General features: G+C 44.8%; 1 protein-coding gene and 1 long non-coding RNA gene across 2 annotated transcripts in view; one reads left to right on the top strand and one right to left on the bottom strand.

Annotated features, from left to right (window-relative positions):
* Window positions 1-16776, bottom strand: part of LOC308459232 — a 216915-nt gene that overhangs the window by 31466 nt on the left and 168673 nt on the right. The window lies entirely within an intron of this gene.
* Window positions 1-16776, top strand: part of BCDIN3D (BCDIN3 domain containing RNA methyltransferase) — a 108714-nt gene that overhangs the window by 49006 nt on the left and 42932 nt on the right. The gene's annotated exons all lie outside the window — the stretch shown is intronic.

Genomic DNA, 16776 nt, shown 5'->3' with positions numbered 1-16776 from the left:
GAATCTGAAGAAGTATGCATGCGCACGAAAGCTTATACCCAGAACAAACTCAGTTGGTCTCTAAGGTGCTACTGGACAATTTTTTAATTATTTTATTGCATTGGGAAGTTATGCTCCAGGGCTCCTCTGTGTCATAACTCATCACCTTTGACAAGCTCAAGAAGGGAGATTATAAAAGCAGCACGCCTGCCTTTGATTGCATGGTGCTATTAGGGTGTTCCAAGAAAACTGGGTGTGTTGCTGATGGATAATTCTCATTAATAACTTGCTTGGATTAAATTTCTGGTGGGAAACGACGTGCTGCTATATACTCTTAAGAGAGCCACTTCCCCGTGTCTGAATCTGCATATAAAAACGTAGACATTTTACCATTGTACTGTTGAGAGTGTATTAACTTATGGTCTGTGTGTTTTGGGAGTCGCACGGCCAGGGGGAAAACAATGCTGTCCAGGGTTGTAAAGACTGCGGAGAGAATAATTTGGTGCACTCTTCCCACCTTGGATCAAATCTATGCTTCCAGGTGCCATAAGAAAGCTGCAGAGATAGCGCAGGATAGTGCGCACCCCGGAAATGATCTCTTTCAGCTTCTGCCTTCTGGAAGAAGGTCCAGGGTCATAAAGACTAGGACCAGCCGTCTGAGAAACAGTTTCTACCCAAATGCAATTTGGTTTTAAATGCAGCATAAAGTGGTCTATGTGGGAGTATATTGTATTTAATTATGGGGTATCAGAGTTTTTAGGGGGCTAACTAGGCTGGGATAGCAGGCTTGTGGGTTTTTGAATGTCTGATGTAGATTTTTTCAATTTTGTTGTTCTGTATGGGACAATGACAATAAAGGTTATCGTAAATGGCCTTCGAAGGAACAGAACAACCCTACCTTGCCCTCAACATCGGAGTCCCTGGTGACTGGGTGCGGCCGCCGAGACAACATAAGACCGATCCTGAAAGACCTACATTGGCTAATAATAATAATAATAATAATAATAATTTATTATTTATACCCCACCCATCTGGCTGAGTTTCCCCAGCCACTCTGGGCAGCTCCCAATCAAGTGTTAAAAACAATACAGCATTAAATATTAAAAACTTTCCTAAATAGGGCTGCCTTCAGATGTCTTTTAAAGATAAGATAGCTGCTTATTTCCTTGACATCTGAAGGGAGGGCGTTCCACAGGGCGGGCGCCACCACCGAGAAGGCCCTCTGCGTGGTTCCCTGTAACATCACTTCTCGCAGTGAGGGAACCACCAGAAGGCCCTCGGCACTGGACCTCAGTGTCCGGGCAGAACGACGGAGGTGGAGGTGCTCCTTCAGGTCTACTGGGCCTTTGAGGCTGTTTAGGGCTTTAAAGGTCAGCACCAACACTTTGAATTGTGCTCGGAAATGTACTGGGAGCCAATGAAGATCTCTCAGGACCAGTGTTATATGGTCTCGGCAGCCACTTCCAGTCACCAGTCTGGATTAATTGCAGTTTCCGGGTCACCTTCAAAGGGTCACCTGCAAGACAGTCTGTGGGCAGGGAGGGTCTCATCCTGCATACCAGATGGAGCTGGTAAACAGCCGCCCTGGACACAGAATTAACCTGCGCCTTTATGAACAGCTGTGAGTCCAAAATGACTCCCAGGCTGCGCACCTGGTCCTTCTGGGGCACAGTTACCCCATTCAGGACCAGGGAATCCTCCACACCAGCCCGCCCCCTGTCCCCCAAAAACAGTACTTCTGTCTTGTCAGGATTCAACCTCAATCTGTGAGCCGCCATCCATCCTCCAACTGCCTCCAGGCACTCACACAGGACCTTCACCGCATTCACTGGTTCTGATTTAAAAGAGAGGTAGAGCTGGGTGTCATCTGCATACTGATGAACACCCAGCCCAAGCCCCCTGATGATCTCTCCCAGCGGCTTCATATAGATATTAAAAAGCATGGGGGAGAGGACGGAACCCTGAGGCACCCCACAAGTGAGAGCCTAGTACGTTTCCGAGCACAATTCAAAGTGTTGGTGCTGATCTTAAAAGCCCTAAATGGCCTTGGTCCAGTATACCTGAAGGAGCGTCTCCACCTCCATCATTTTGCCCAGACACTGAGGTCCAGCTCCAAGGGCCTTCTGGTGGTTCCCTCACTGCAAGAAGCGAGGTTACAGGGAACCAGGCAGAGGGCCTTCTCAGTGGTGGCGCCCGCCCTGTGGAACGCCCTCCCATCAGATGTCAAGGAAATAAACAACTGTCTGACTTTTAGAAGACATCTGAAGGCAGCCCTGTTCTGGGACATTTTTAATGTTTGATGTCTTACTGTGTTTTTAATATCCTGTTGGAAGCCGCCCAGAGTGCCTGAGGAAACCCCGCCTGATGGGCGGGGTATAAGTAATAAATTATGATGGTGATGATGTCTAGGGCTGCAAACAAGATTGAGGCATTTCTTTCTGGACAATAGGCCAGATCTTCATCTCCCCAGATTTGACAGGGCAGGGCTGTCCACCTATCAATCACCTGACACCAGGTGACTTATAATTTTAATGAAACTGCAGCACTCAGGGCAGATAAAATGAACACACAGGACAGAGAAGCTATGGAATTCACTGCGCCCAGGAGGCAGCGATGGAAATCCACTTGGATGGCTTTAGAAGAGAGTTAGAAAAATTAATGGAGATGGCAACTGATGCCTGCTAGCCAGGATGGCTTTGCTCTGTCTCCAAAGGACACAGACAGTATCCTGAATCCCAGTTTAACTGCAGAAGGGCAGAGGGCTCTTGTGCTTGGGCTGTCAGTCAGTCAGTCAATTTTATTGCACATAGCCAAAGGCTGCTGCAATGTACACAGAATCATTCACAATTAAAAGGAAATCTGCTGGATTAATACAAAAAAACTTAAAACAGTTATATTATCAAGACATTACCTACTCTAACAGAGCTATAAAAGTACCTTAATATACAGGTTAAGACATTAAACAATAGAATTTACAGTGGTACCTTGGGTTAATAACTTTATTCGTTCGGGAGGTCCGTTCTTAACCTGAAACTGTTCTTAACCTGAAGCACCACTTTAGCTAATGGGGCCTCCCGCTGCCGCTGTGCCACTGGAGCACGATTTCTGTTCTCATCCTGAAGCTAAGTTCTTAACCCGAGGTACTTTTCTGAGTTAGTGGAGTCTGTAACCTGAAGCATCTGTAACCCGAGGTACCACTGTATAGGCTAAAATCACCACATGGTCACTAATATATTAAAAAATAATGTTAATTAATACAACGTGCAATTATATCCGGAGTTTGGTGATAAAGACAGAATATAGCTTGATGTAGATAGGGTCAAATAAATTCATCTCCTTTACATTTGGTGGCTATCTTGGCTATATAATTTTCCTAGCGGCAGTTGCAAAGAGTGCTACACGCCAGGTCACATACTTATCTATGTCTGCGAGGAGATATAAAATCATGTCAGAGGGGTTCTGGCCAGGGGACCTTGTCCTTACAGGTGCTAAAAATCGTTCTCTTGCTTTGTTATATAAGGGGCAGCGCAAGATATAATGCATAAGGTCCTCTACTTCAGGACATCCCCTAATGCAAACACGTTCGTTTGTTGGTATGCCTCTTTGTCTCCCATCTCTATGAGCACAAATCTCTTAACCACAAAACTCTCATACCTTTATAACGCTGGCCGGCGGCCCAGGTGTCGCAAGAGGAGGCTGGCTGGCTGTTGTCTGAGCTGACTAATAATGAGATATCGGGAGGGAGGGATTGTCTGAAGTAACCAGATCCAGGTTGCGAAGGACGGGCTGATCTCAGCATATTGGATTTCACAAGAAACCCCGTGGAAGCTTAACATGCTCTTGCCTGTTCGCGAAGATCAGAAACGGGAGGTGCCTTTTTGCTGAACTGTCAATGGAAGAAGCTGCTTTCTTTGTTTGCTTTTCCCCTCCAGTTGAAGAGTGGATCTGAATAGATGATCTCAGAGCCAAATAACATTCAAAGATACCACGTGGTATCCCTAATGGGGGCATATGCACACCCAAGATGTCAGGGGGGCAGCAGTAAATACAGGCCCACTGTAGGTTAAAGGGACCCCTGACCGTTAGGTCCAGTCGCGGACGACTCTGGGGTTGCGGCGCTCATCTCGCTTTATTGGCCGAGGGAGCCGGCGTACAGCTTCCGGGTCATGTGGCCAGCATGACTAAAGTGCAAGTAGATAAATAGGTACTGCTCTGGCGGGAAGCTAAACGGCGTTTCCATGTGCTGCTCTGGTTCGCCAGAAGCGGCTTAGTCCTGCTGGCCACATGTCCCGGAAGCTGTACGCCGGCTCCCTCGGCCAATAAAGCGAGATGAGCGCCGCAACCCCAGAGTCGGTCACGACTGGACCTAATGGTCAGGGGTCCCTTTACCTTTACCTTACTCCTTAACCTAGGTGGGCTACCTTCCCAGGTTGATAAGCCCCAATTAATCCAGAATGCGGCAGCTAGACTGGTGACTGGGAGTGGCCACCAAGACCATATAACACCAGTCCTGAAAGACCTACATTGGCTCCCAGTACATTTCCAAGCACAATTCAAAGTGTTCAAACACCTTTAAAGCCCTAAACTGCCTCGGTCTAGTATACCTGAAGGAGCTTCTCCACCCCCATCTTTCTACCCGGACACTGAGGTCCACTGAGGGCCTTCTGGCGGTTCCCTCACTACGAGAAGTGAGGTTACAAGGAACCAGGTAGAGGGCTTTCTCGGTGGTGGCATCCACCCTGTGGAAGGCCCTCCCATCAGATGTCGAGGAGATAAACAACTATCTGACTTTTAGAAGACTTCTGAAGGCAGCCCTGTTTAGGGAAGCTTTTAATGTTTGATGTCTTAGTGTGTTTTTAATATCCTGTTGGAAGCCATCTAGAGTGGCTGGGGAGGCCCGGCCAGATGGGCGGGGTATAAGTAATAAATTTGTTTGTTTGTTGTTGTTGTTGTCTTGCCCCCCACCATGGCCAGTAGAAAAGGATGCTGGACTAAATGGGCCATTGGCCTAATCATCATCATCATCATCATTTTTAATTTGTATACAGCCTTTCTATCTTACACTACTCAAGGCGGTTTACAAGCTGAAGAAACAAAAAATGTACATCTTATAACAATCTAATGCAATACAAAAATGTGATAATAAAACATAACTTTAAAATAGGCAGCCTACATCAATAAAGTAACATTCAACAATCAATTAGAATAGTATAAAATAATAATATCAACATATAAAAGTTAAACAGAAATCCGCTCAGCAGTTACAATAATATCTAAACTATAATCAATAAAACAACGGCAAGCCACAGTACATAAAACAATACAGGACACATTGAGAAGCAGAGGGTAGAGCAAGGCAGGTGGAAGGAGGCCTTGCCTGATGGAGTCTCTCCCCTCACAGCCTCTCTCCCCTAATTCGGCTGGCTCTTCTTAGCGTTCATAACTCACTGTATGGCACCTGCTCCTTCCACAGCTGTCAACTTACAGATTTGAAAATAAGGGACCAGCAGCCTCAAAAATAAGGGATCAGCAGCCAAAATAAGGGATCAACAATTACTTTGATAAAATACATATTTTGTTGCGTGCAAATGGCTTTAGATACCTATTAGGTCCATAAATTACCATATAGCATATATTCAACACAAAAAAACAGCAACAAATTGTTGTTGACAAAGGACAGCTGGACATAGAAAGGGCCCCATTACCTTCAGAAGCTTATTTAAGGGACATCATCAATTGGGACAGCAGTGGGACATGGCGCTGGGATAAGGGATTGTCCCGCCAAATAAGGGACGCTTGACAGCTATGGCTCCTTCCTTCCCACTGTTTCCCTGACCTAAGCCACCAACATTTTATTAGCTATTTGCTGGTGCAGAGAATCTCCTGCCACCTCTTGCATCACCTGCGGTTTGGCAGGCGCTCTGGGCCCACTATCTTATCCGGAGGGCCTGGGGAAGACTCTCATTAGCAGTAATTGCGGAGAGAGCAATTTGTGTGGGAATTGAGAGCTATCCTGATTATTTCTTTTCCTGCCGTGGTGCTGGCTTAAAAACAACAACATAAACTCCTTCTGCCAGTGCACAATGGACTCATCATGTACTTCATCGTACATCATATACATTTTGGAGGTCCCAAGTCGCAAGGTGGTTAGACTGGTCTCAACTAGGGCCAGGGCCTTTTCAGTACTGGCCCCGACTTGGTGGAACAAAGGAAGGAAGTCAGTATGTGTATATGTATGTAATGACTAGATTAGAATGAAGATATGGTTTTATTTGTAGATGTGTGCTTTTTCTTTTTTGTGTGTGTTCTGTTTTTCTTTATTGTTTGTATAGTATTATTTTGGATTCAATGTTTGTAATTTTTGCTGTAATTTCACATTGAAATTAATAAAATAAAAAGAAAGGGAAAAAAAGAAAGTAAGAAAGGTTGTGGACCCTTCTTCCTTGGAGGTATGTAAGCTTACAGGTCCCTTCAAATTCTACAAATCTATGATTCTGTGTGAAGCCTTCAGCAGGGGAGAGTGGTTAGTGGAAATGTTTTTTTTTTTTTAATGATTTTTATTAAGGTTTCAATAAAAAGTTAGACAGAAAAACATAGAAAAGAAATACACAAATACACAATACATAATCCAAAAAAAGAAGAAAGACACAAAAAAAGCAAAAAAAAAAAAGAAACAGAGCAATTAAAAACAATATCACTTTTCATTTCCGTTTTTGAATTTACTTATTTTCTGGACTTCCTCATACCTCCCTCTTTTGTATTCCAGTCCAAATTGTTTGTCCAGCATTTTCTTTTCCACTTTTTTAATCCAAATCTTTAATCTTAATGTAATATAACATCAAAATTTTACCTCTTAAGTACCAAATTTCCATTTCCTTAAACTTCTTTAATCCTAATCTTTAATCTTACTGTAATATAGCATTAAAATTTTACCTCTTAAGTACCAAATTTCCATTTCCTTAAACTTCTTTAATCCTAATCTTTAATCTTAATCTATCTATAACTTTATCCTGTACAGCTAGAAACCACTTATTTTCAATCCAACATCACTCTAACATTCTTTAATTTTGCAGTGTTTCTGTAGATAATCTTTGTATTTCTTCCAATCTTCCTCCACCGACTCTTCTCCCTGGTCACGGATTCTGCCAGTCATTTCCGCCAATTCCATATAGTCCATCAATTTCATCTGCCATTCCTCCAGCGTGGGAAGTTCTTGTGTCGAGTGGTTAGTGGAAATGTTTGGGAGACAACACTTTGCAGCGGTCAGTATACTTTCCATTTGCACAATAGCATCTTTGGATCCAAGTCGAAAGCATGCCTGGGCGGTATTCAGCTAAGCGTTACTCTGGAGTAGACCCATTGAGTTTGATGGCCCCCAACTTAGCCACGCTCATTGATTTCAGCGGGTCTGCTCTGAATAAATCTTATCTCACCACCAACCTATGTTTTTCTTCTTTGGCCCTATCTTTTTTTATGCGCAAATCTATGCAGATTTAACAAATGAGAACAGCCTTTAAATGTATCTACCACCCCCCAGTGCTATATGCAACACTTCTCAAAGTCCGGTTTTGCTGGAAACAGAAAGGTGATAGAGCCATAGATAAGGGGGAAATAGCCATAGATTGTTGTTTAGTCGTTTAGTCATGTCTTCCTCTTTGTGACCCCCTGGACAAGAGCACACCAGGCACTCCTGTCTTCCACTGCCTCCCGTAGTTTGGTCAAACTCATGCTGGTAGCTTCGAGAACACTGTCCCACCATCTCGTCCTCCGTCGTCCCCTTCTCCTTGTGCCCTCCATCTTTCCCAACACCAGGATCTTTTCCAGGGAGTCTTCTCTTCTCATGAGGTGGCCAAAGTCTTGGAGCCTCAGCTTCAGGATCTGTCCTTCCAGTGAGCACTCAGGGCTGATTTCCTTAAGGATGGATAGGTTTGATCTTCTTGCAGTCCATGGGACTCTCAAGAGTCTCCTCCAGCACCAGAATTAAGTGCACATTAAATGCTGTTTCACTTATTCATTGAATTGCTGCACTGTTTATTCACCATAAGAAAAAAACCACAAATATATTTCTTAGCAAGGCTGGATTTAGGTTTGATGAGGCCCTAAGTTACTGAAGGTAATGGGGCCCTTTATATGTCCAGCTGTCTTTTGTCAACATCAAATTGTCACTGTTTTTTGTGTTGAATATATGCTATATGCTAATTTATGGACCTCATAGGTATCTAAAGCCATTTGCACATAACAAAACACTGTTGCTGTATGTAGGCTTTATTTTATTTGTTTTTTATCTTATATTTTGGAAATGTACATCCAGGGGGCTTTTTCCCTTTATTTTTTGGGGGGCTCCCAAGAGAGTGGGGCCCTAAGCTTGTTGAGCTTCTACGTAAATCTGGCATTGTTTCTTAGTACAGTATATTCCTCATACCTAGCTATAGAGCAGCCTTTCTCAACCTGTGGTCCCCAGATGTTGTTAGACTACAACTCCCATCACCCCTAGCTAGCAAGGCCAGAGCTCAGGGATGATGGGAGTTGTAGTCCAACAACATCTGGGGAGCTACAGGTTGAGAACTGCTGCTAGAGGAAGGCTTACAGAAAACAACCTCCTATTGCCATCTAGTGGACAAACAGACGGTCCACATGCCTAAAATTAAAGTTCACTGTTTTCGTAAAAGTGCTCTCAACTAGGGAGGTGGCGTGGATGGTTTGCCTTCTTCCAGATAATATAGAGTGAGCAGGAATGGCACCAGGAACATGGAACTGCCATGGAATTCTACTCAATATTCATCAGAGCAGAACGCAATGTATAGTTGTTGTTGTTGTTGTTGTTGTTGTTGTTGTTGTTGTTGTTGTTGTTTAGTCGTGTCCGACTCTTCATGACCCCCTGGACCAGAGCACGCCAGGCACTCCTGTCTTCCACTGCCTCCCGCAGTTTGGTTAAACTCATGTTGGTAGCTTCGAGAACACTGTCCAACCATCTCATTCTCTGTTGTCCCCTTCTCCTTGTGCCCTCCATCTTTCCCAACATCAGGGTCTTTTCCAGGGAGTCTTCTCTTCTCCGAGGTGGCCAAAGTCTTGGAGCCTCAGCTTCAGGATCTGTCCTTCCGGTGAGCACTCAGGGCTGATTTCCTTAAGAATGGAGAGGTTTGATCTTCTTGCAGTCCATGGGACTCTCAAGAATCTCCTCCAGCACCAGAATTCAAAAGCATCAATTCTTTGGCGATCAGCCTTCTTTATGGTCCAGCTCTCACTTCAATACATCACTACTGGGAAAACCATAGCTTGAACTATACGTACCTTTTTTGGCAAGGTGATGTCTCTGCTTTTTAAGATGCTGTCATGTTAATTTCGTGACTGCTGTCACGTATAGTTAGCAGAGTAAAAACTTAAACATGTTGCAGGATTCCAAAAAAAACAGACCAGAGGCAGTACTATTTCATCCAGCAGAGCTTTACTGCTACTGAAGGCAAATGAGCATAATGGTCACAAATCCAATATATTCAGGACTGGCCCTGTCCATAAGAAATCCAGTTGCAGCAGGGCTCAGTATCTTGGGCTCAGTATCGCCGGCTATCTCCCTTTTCTGAACTCCTTCGTATCTCAAAGTGCATTCCCCAGAACCGAACGCTACACTCCAGATGAACTCTTGAGTAGAGCGGATGAAGGTGGAAATCCTATGAAGCCATCCACCCACCCAAAAGGGTTGCTAACAAGAAGCTTTTGCCTGAAAATAAATCACAAAAATGTGTTGTTTAATAGCAGGCTTGCGGGCAGATATAGAGAGGGAGGGTGTGAGCTTCTGTGCCTGTCGTGGAATTCTACTCAATCTTGATCCAGAGCAGATTCCAACATATAGTTAGCAGAGTAAAAACTTAAACATTTTGCAGGATTCCCAAAAAGTAGACCAGAGGCAATGAATATTTGATCCAGCAGAGCTTTACTGCTACTGAAGGCAAATGAGCAGAGTGGTCACAAATCCAATACATTCAGGATTGGCCCTGTCCGTAAAAAATCCAGTTGCAGCAGACTTAACTTAAACTTAAAATAACTTATTATAAGTCTAAAACCTTAACGCTAAGCATACTATGTACAGAACATCACACCAGAAAGAAAGAGAGATAGAAAATAGTGAAACCCAGTCTCCTTCTGTCTTTATTATTATAGACATCATGACCTTGACAGAAGAGATAACAGAACCAGTTCACGCCAGCTGTACTCTCTGAAGGAATAACACAAACATCATGAATCATCTGCTTGTTTTTTTCACACAGAAAGCTTCCATAACCCTCTTGAGTTAAGCAGAATAGAAAAGATCTCTACACATCAGATCAAGCCTCTTCGGCTTGCTGATCAGAAGGTCGGCGGTTCAAATCCCTGCGATGGAGTGAGCTCCCGTTGCTCGGTCCCAGCTCCTGCCAACCTAGCAGTTTGAAATCACACCAGTGCAAGTAGATAAATTGGTACCGCTCCGGCGGGAAGGTAAAGGGCGTTTCAGGGTGCTCTGGTTTCCGTCATGGTGTTCTGTTGCGCCAGAAGTGATTTAGTCTTGCTGGCCAGATGACCCGGAAAGCTGTCTGTGAACAAACGCCGGCTCCCTCGGCCTGAAAGCGAGATGAGCGCCACAACCCCAGAGTCGCCTTTGCCTGGACTTAACCATCCAGGGGTCCTTTACCTTTACTTTCTGCACCAAGGAATGCAAACGGACAGGAACATGGTGGATCAGCCCTCATCATGGCTAAGCTGGTACCCGTGTGAAGCACAGACCTGAGCTCAAGAGCCCTCCTCCCTGCAGTTTCCAGACACTGTTGTTCAGAAGCGTTACTGCTCTGATCATGCATATACGTAGTTATATATTATAAAAGTTGATATGCTGCTCATATCCACCATTTAGGATCGAGCGGATGAGACCAATGGTCCAGAAAGCAGTTTCAGCACATGCTGCAGAGATAATAATAATAATAATAATAATAATAATAATAATAATAATTTACTATTTATACCCCGCCCATCTGGCTGGGTTTCCCCAGCTACTTTGGGCGGCTTCCAACAAAACACTAAATACAATAACAATTATCAAAGAATAAATGGACATAAATCTGACATCAAGAATCACAAAACAGAGAAACCAGTAGGAGAACACTTCAATCTCCCAGGACATTCTATACAAGATCTCAAAGTAGCTGTTTTACTACAAAGGAATTTCAGAAATAGACTGGAAAGAGAAGCTGCTGAATTGCAACTCATTACCAAACTTAAAACCATGGAGAGACCTGGTTTGAACAAAGACATTGGATTCTTATCCCATTATACATGACTAAGCCATTTCTCACCTTCTCACCCCTTGCCTTTTCCTGTAAGACCTATTACAGTCGTTAAGAGTCGTCAGCAGGCTCATCTCAGCTATCTGCCAATCACCCATTCCCACCACCCTTCTGAGTAATACCCCTCCCCACCTTCTCACTATATAGAAGGATCTGGCAACTTCTGTTTCAGTGTATCTGAAGAAGTGTGCTTGCACACGAAAGCTCATACCAAGAACTAACTTAGTTGGTCTTAAAGGTGCTACTGGAAGGATTTTTTTTATTTTTACAATAACCTATTAAACATTAAAAGCTTCCCTAAACAGGACTGCCTTCAAATGTATTCTAAAAGTCTGGTAGTTGTTGTTCTCTTTGACATCTGATGGGAGGGCGTTCCACAGGGCGGGTGCCACTACCAAGAAGACCCTCTGCCTGGTTCCCTGTAACTTGGCTTCTTGCAGTGAGGGAACCGCCAGAAGGCCCTCGGAGCTGGACCTCAGTGTCCGGGCAGAACGATTGGGGTGGAGACGCTACTTCAGAGAAGGAGAAGTGAGAGGAAAAGGAGCCCACCTAGGAGAAGGAAAACTCTGATCCTGAACCCACACAGCCTTGCGGGACATAATTGGGAGAAGAAAAGGTTAGGGAATAAACCCTACACTAACCTAGAGTGGTTTCCTTTTTCTGGCAACTCCAGCAGCCAAGCTGGTGCCAAACATCTGCTTTCCTTTGGACCCCATCAGTGAGGTTAAGACCCCCCCGTCTTGTTTATGGTTACCAGACGTCCCCGTTTCCCGGGGACAGTCCCCAGATTTACAAATCCGTCCCCTGACAAAATCCGTCCCCGGATTTCAAAAAATGTCCCCAGATTTATATTTTAAGTGTTGTAGATTTATTAGTAGGGAGTGAATGTTGCGTGATTGCTTCAACGGCACAAGACACGTCATATGGGGACTTCCGGTGAGGCAAAATGGCGGGCGCCACGGCAGCGAGCAGCTCCTGAAGCCAGCCAGAGCCAACTTACTGGTGAAATGGACAAGCTGTGATTATAATATGAAAACTCAAGTGTGATTTCTTGCACCCAGTTCCAAAGGGAGGGGGGGAAGTATGACTAATATATAACATTAGAAGCTTTCTGGTCTTACCTGGGGAAAAACAAATGTTTACAATTGACTCTACAGCTTGGTTTTTATTTCACCAAGGTGATTATTTATGGTATATAGCCCAGTCCATTCAGTCACTAGGAAGCAGGCTGACACAGTGCACAGGTGAGATGCTATTTTTAAAACAGAAATAAATTATACTTAGGGGAGACGTAGGAATGCTCTTAAATATTTAAAGTCCAGCTATTGCAGTATAAATCCCCCCCAAATTATTTCTATAGGTGTGAGCAGTTGAAACTCCTTCCCTATCCAGAGGCACAGGTATGCAGTTCCCACCAAAGGATAACACAGTAAGTGACTGCATGTTTCTTTTCACATCCTAAATGGCAGTGTGAAGGATTCGCTGGGACTCCTCTGCTCTCCTGAGTTTCCCTCCTGCATGGATGCAGGATCAGGACCTTGGCTGGTGGAGGCAGGTTGGGAGATGATGAGCCAGATACGGAAAAGCTGAAGTTCCTGGGAAATCGCAGTTCCCAGGAAATGGGTTTGGCAGGGAGTGTGTGTTGTTGTTGTTTAGTCGTTTAGTCGTGTCCGACTCTGCGTGACCCCCTGGACCAGAGCACGCCAGGCACTCCTGTCTTCCACTGCCTCTCGCAGTTTGGTCAAACTCATGCTGGTAGCTTCGAGAACACTGTCCAACCATCTTGTCCTCTGTCATCCCCTTCTCCTTGTACCCTCCATCTTTCCCAACATCAGGGTCTTTTCCAAGGAGTCTTCTCTTCTCATGAGGTGGCCAAAGTCTTGGAGCCTCAGCTTCAGGATCTGTCCTTCCGGTGAGCACTCAGGGCTGATTTCCTTAAGAATGGAGAGGTTTGATCTTCTTGCAGTCCATGGGACTCTCAAGAGTCTCCTCCAGCACCATCATTCAAAAGCATCGATTCTTTGGCGATCAGCCTTCTTTATGGTCCAGCTCTCACTTCCATACATCACTACTGGGAAAACCAGAGCTTTAACTATACGGACCTTTGTTGGCAAGGTGATGTCTCTGCTTTTTAAAATGCTGTCTAGGTTTGTCATTGCTTTTCTCCCAAGAAGCAGGTGTCTTTTAATTTTGTGACTGCTGTCACCATCTGCAGTGAAGGGAGTGTGTAATGGGAGCTTTATCTGAGAAAAAGGGATGGGAAGACCCTCAAGGGGCTGGCAGGATGAAGGGTAAGGTGCGAGGCCTCACCCTGTTCCCAGGAACTGCTGGAGGATATGAATGCAATCGCCTACCCCTAATACATATATGGTTGGCATCCGTCTGTCTCGGGAGACAGTGGAAGAGTGTGCCTTTGGAGGTGAAGTCAAACTGTTGGATGGTTGTAATAATAATAATAATAATAATAATAATAATAATAATAATAGGCACGCGCTCCCCCGCCCTCCAGCCCGCCGCGCGATTGCCGCTGGAGACACCGGCCTGAGGTGCAGTAAGTTTGCTGACCCCTGATTTACAGTGTCAAAAGCCTTAGACAGGTCAATAAATGCCATATACAGTGGTACCTCGGGTTAAGAACTTAATTCGTTCCGGAGGTCCGTACTTAACCTGAAACTGTTCTTAACCTGAAGCATCACTTTAGCTAATGGGGCCTCCCGCTGCTGCCGTGCCGCTGGAGCACAATTTCTGTTCTCATCCTGAAGCAAAGTTCTTAACCTGAAGCACTATTTCTGGGTTAGCGGAGTCTGTAACCTGAAGCGTATGTAACCCGAGCTACCACTGTACAGGAGTTGGTTTTGCTCTCTGCATTTTTCTTGAAGCTGTTGAGCGGTGAAAATCATGTCCACCGTCCCCCGAGAAGTCTGAAAATCATTTTGTCCCCACTGTGTAAGGACGTGTGGATCCAGAATGGGCCTCCACAGTCACTTACAAACTCATTGTTAAAACCGTGTTTATTAAAGACAATTTTAGTCGGCTACGAGGGATCACCGAAGAAAAAGAAGATTGAAGGGGGTTGGGACTAAATGACCTTCAGGGTGTGAAATATACTCGGAGTCGAGAGTGGATTTCATGCTCTTTATTCAGCTCTTAGTAGTGAGGAATGCCAGTTCCCCCGAAATGTCTGCTATATAAACATTATTTACACAATGGGTCCCACGGGATTGGCTAATTCCGGGATTCTCCTGTCGGCCAATCAGGTTGCGGATTCACTTCCACCTGGAGTTGGATTTTGTGGCTCCTGCGGACCAATCAGACTGTTGCATATTGGATCCTATTGTCCTGGGATCAATCAGACTGCTGCATTCTGGATCCTATTGTTCTGGGACCAGTCAGACTGCTGCATTCTGGATCCTATCATCCTGGGACCAATCAGACTGCTGCATTCTGAATCCTATTGTTCTAGGACCAATCAGACTGCTGCATTTTGGATCCTATTCAACTCAGTACATAACAGGGTGCCTTCCATCTCTACAATTCTATGATTCTAATACCTGCAGGGCCACAAACTGCCCATTCCTACACAACATCCTCCTCCAACCCACTGGAGCATAGAGGGGCTTACTTCTGAGTAAACAGGTACAGGATTACCTGCTGTTTCTGAACGACAAAACACTCCATCCTTTTACGAAAGAGAGTCCAACCCGTTTGCAAAGCAGAGGGGTGGTTTGCTTAGCTTAAACCTGTCAAATATAATTTGTCGTTTTGAAGGTTGTGGGTTTGGTACACACAGCTCTCCAGGAGAAAAAGGCGTACAGCCGCTTTTAATATTGTTTTATTGTCGCCTTGTTGCTAACTGTATCATAAACTATGTAACGCAATAAAGCAACGCTTCTCTGTTACTAAGCAACTCCTGTTGTAGTGCAGGCAGGTTGGTTAGTGAGCCAATTAAGGAAATAAAATCAGGACCCAACCCAGAAATTTACTAATTTCCCCAGGTGCCACACAATAATAATATAATAATAATTTTTTATTTATACCCCGCCCTTCCTGGTTCAGAAAACTGGGCTAAGGGCGGCTAACAACAAATTTAAAACACTTAACTGATACAACAAAAAACAGCATAAAATACAGTATAAAATGAGAATAACAATAAATTCAGAATTCAAAAATCAATTTGGGGGGAAATCCATCCAATAAACATTAGATGATCACCAGGGCTAGCTGGCTAAATTAATCCTACTTGGGCCAGCGAGGAGACCAGGGGAGAATTAGCTGTGGGATCCCAGAGCGGGTAATCTTCATAAAAAGGGGAGGAGGAGGGAAGGGAAGGGAAATAAAAGATCAGGCTAAGTTCAAATTGAAAGCCAGGTGGAATAGCTCTGTCTTACAGGCCCTGCGGAAAGAAGTTAAATCCTGCAGGGCCCTGGTCTCATGGGACAGAGCATTCCACCAGGTCGGAGCCATCACTGAGAAGGCCCTGGCCCTGGTGGGGGATAGTCTGACTTCCTTAGGGCCTGGGACCTCTAAACTAGGGTTTTTCATGGGCCTTCATGTCCTCTGCGGGGCAGACCAGGAGAGGCAGTCCCGTAGGTACGAGGGCCCCAAAGGGCTTTAAAGGTCAAGACCAGCGTCTTGAACCTGACCCGATACTCCACCGGGAGCCAGTGCAACTGGTAAAGCATGAACTTATGCATGAACTGAATAGCGAATGAACTGATCCACTGGGTCTTCTGCATTTTTAGAATACACTATACTATAGAGACCCCTTATGCTGCGTTTAGAACCAGAATTGCATTTGCGTAGAAACTGTTTCTCAGGTGGCTAGTCCTGGCCTTTATAACCCTGGACCTTCTTCCAGAAGGCAGAAGCTGAAAGAGATCATTTCCGGGGTGCGCACTATCCTGCCGCTTTCTTATGGCACCTGACAGCATAGATTTGATCCAAGGTGGGAAGAGTGCACCCAGTTATTCTCTCCGCAGTCTTGACAACCCTGGACAGCATTGTTTTTCCCCTGGCCGTGCAGCTCCCAAACCACACGCACAGACCATAAGTTAATACACTCTCAACAGTACAACGGTAAAATGCCATCAACAGGTCCTTTGAGAGATTGTTTTTCCGGAGGATTCTCAGAAAATATAACCTCTGCTGTGCTCTCTTCATCAGGTCTTTGCTGTTTACTCCCCAGGTTAGGTCATCTCTCAACTCCATTCCTAAAAATCAAAACACCGTGACCTGTTCCACACACTTCCCCCCCAATAATGAGTGGCTGAATATTCAATTTACATTTCCTAAAGTCCACAATAATCTCTTTTGTTTTATTTATGTTAAGGAGTAAGTTGTTTTTCCTGCACCACTCCCCCAACTGCTCAACTTCCTTCCTATAGGCCGCCTCCCCCTCTCCAGCCGCGATTAAACCAACCACCCTTGTATCATCTGCAAACTTAATGATCTTATTACTGGGGTATTTGGGGGCACAGTCAGC

This window comes from Podarcis pityusensis, assembly GCF_964106645.2.
Source record: "Podarcis pityusensis genome assembly, chromosome: 12".
Lineage (NCBI taxonomy): Eukaryota > Metazoa > Chordata > Lepidosauria > Squamata > Lacertidae > Podarcis > Podarcis pityusensis.
This window is presented reverse-complemented; position numbering and strand designations above follow the sequence as displayed.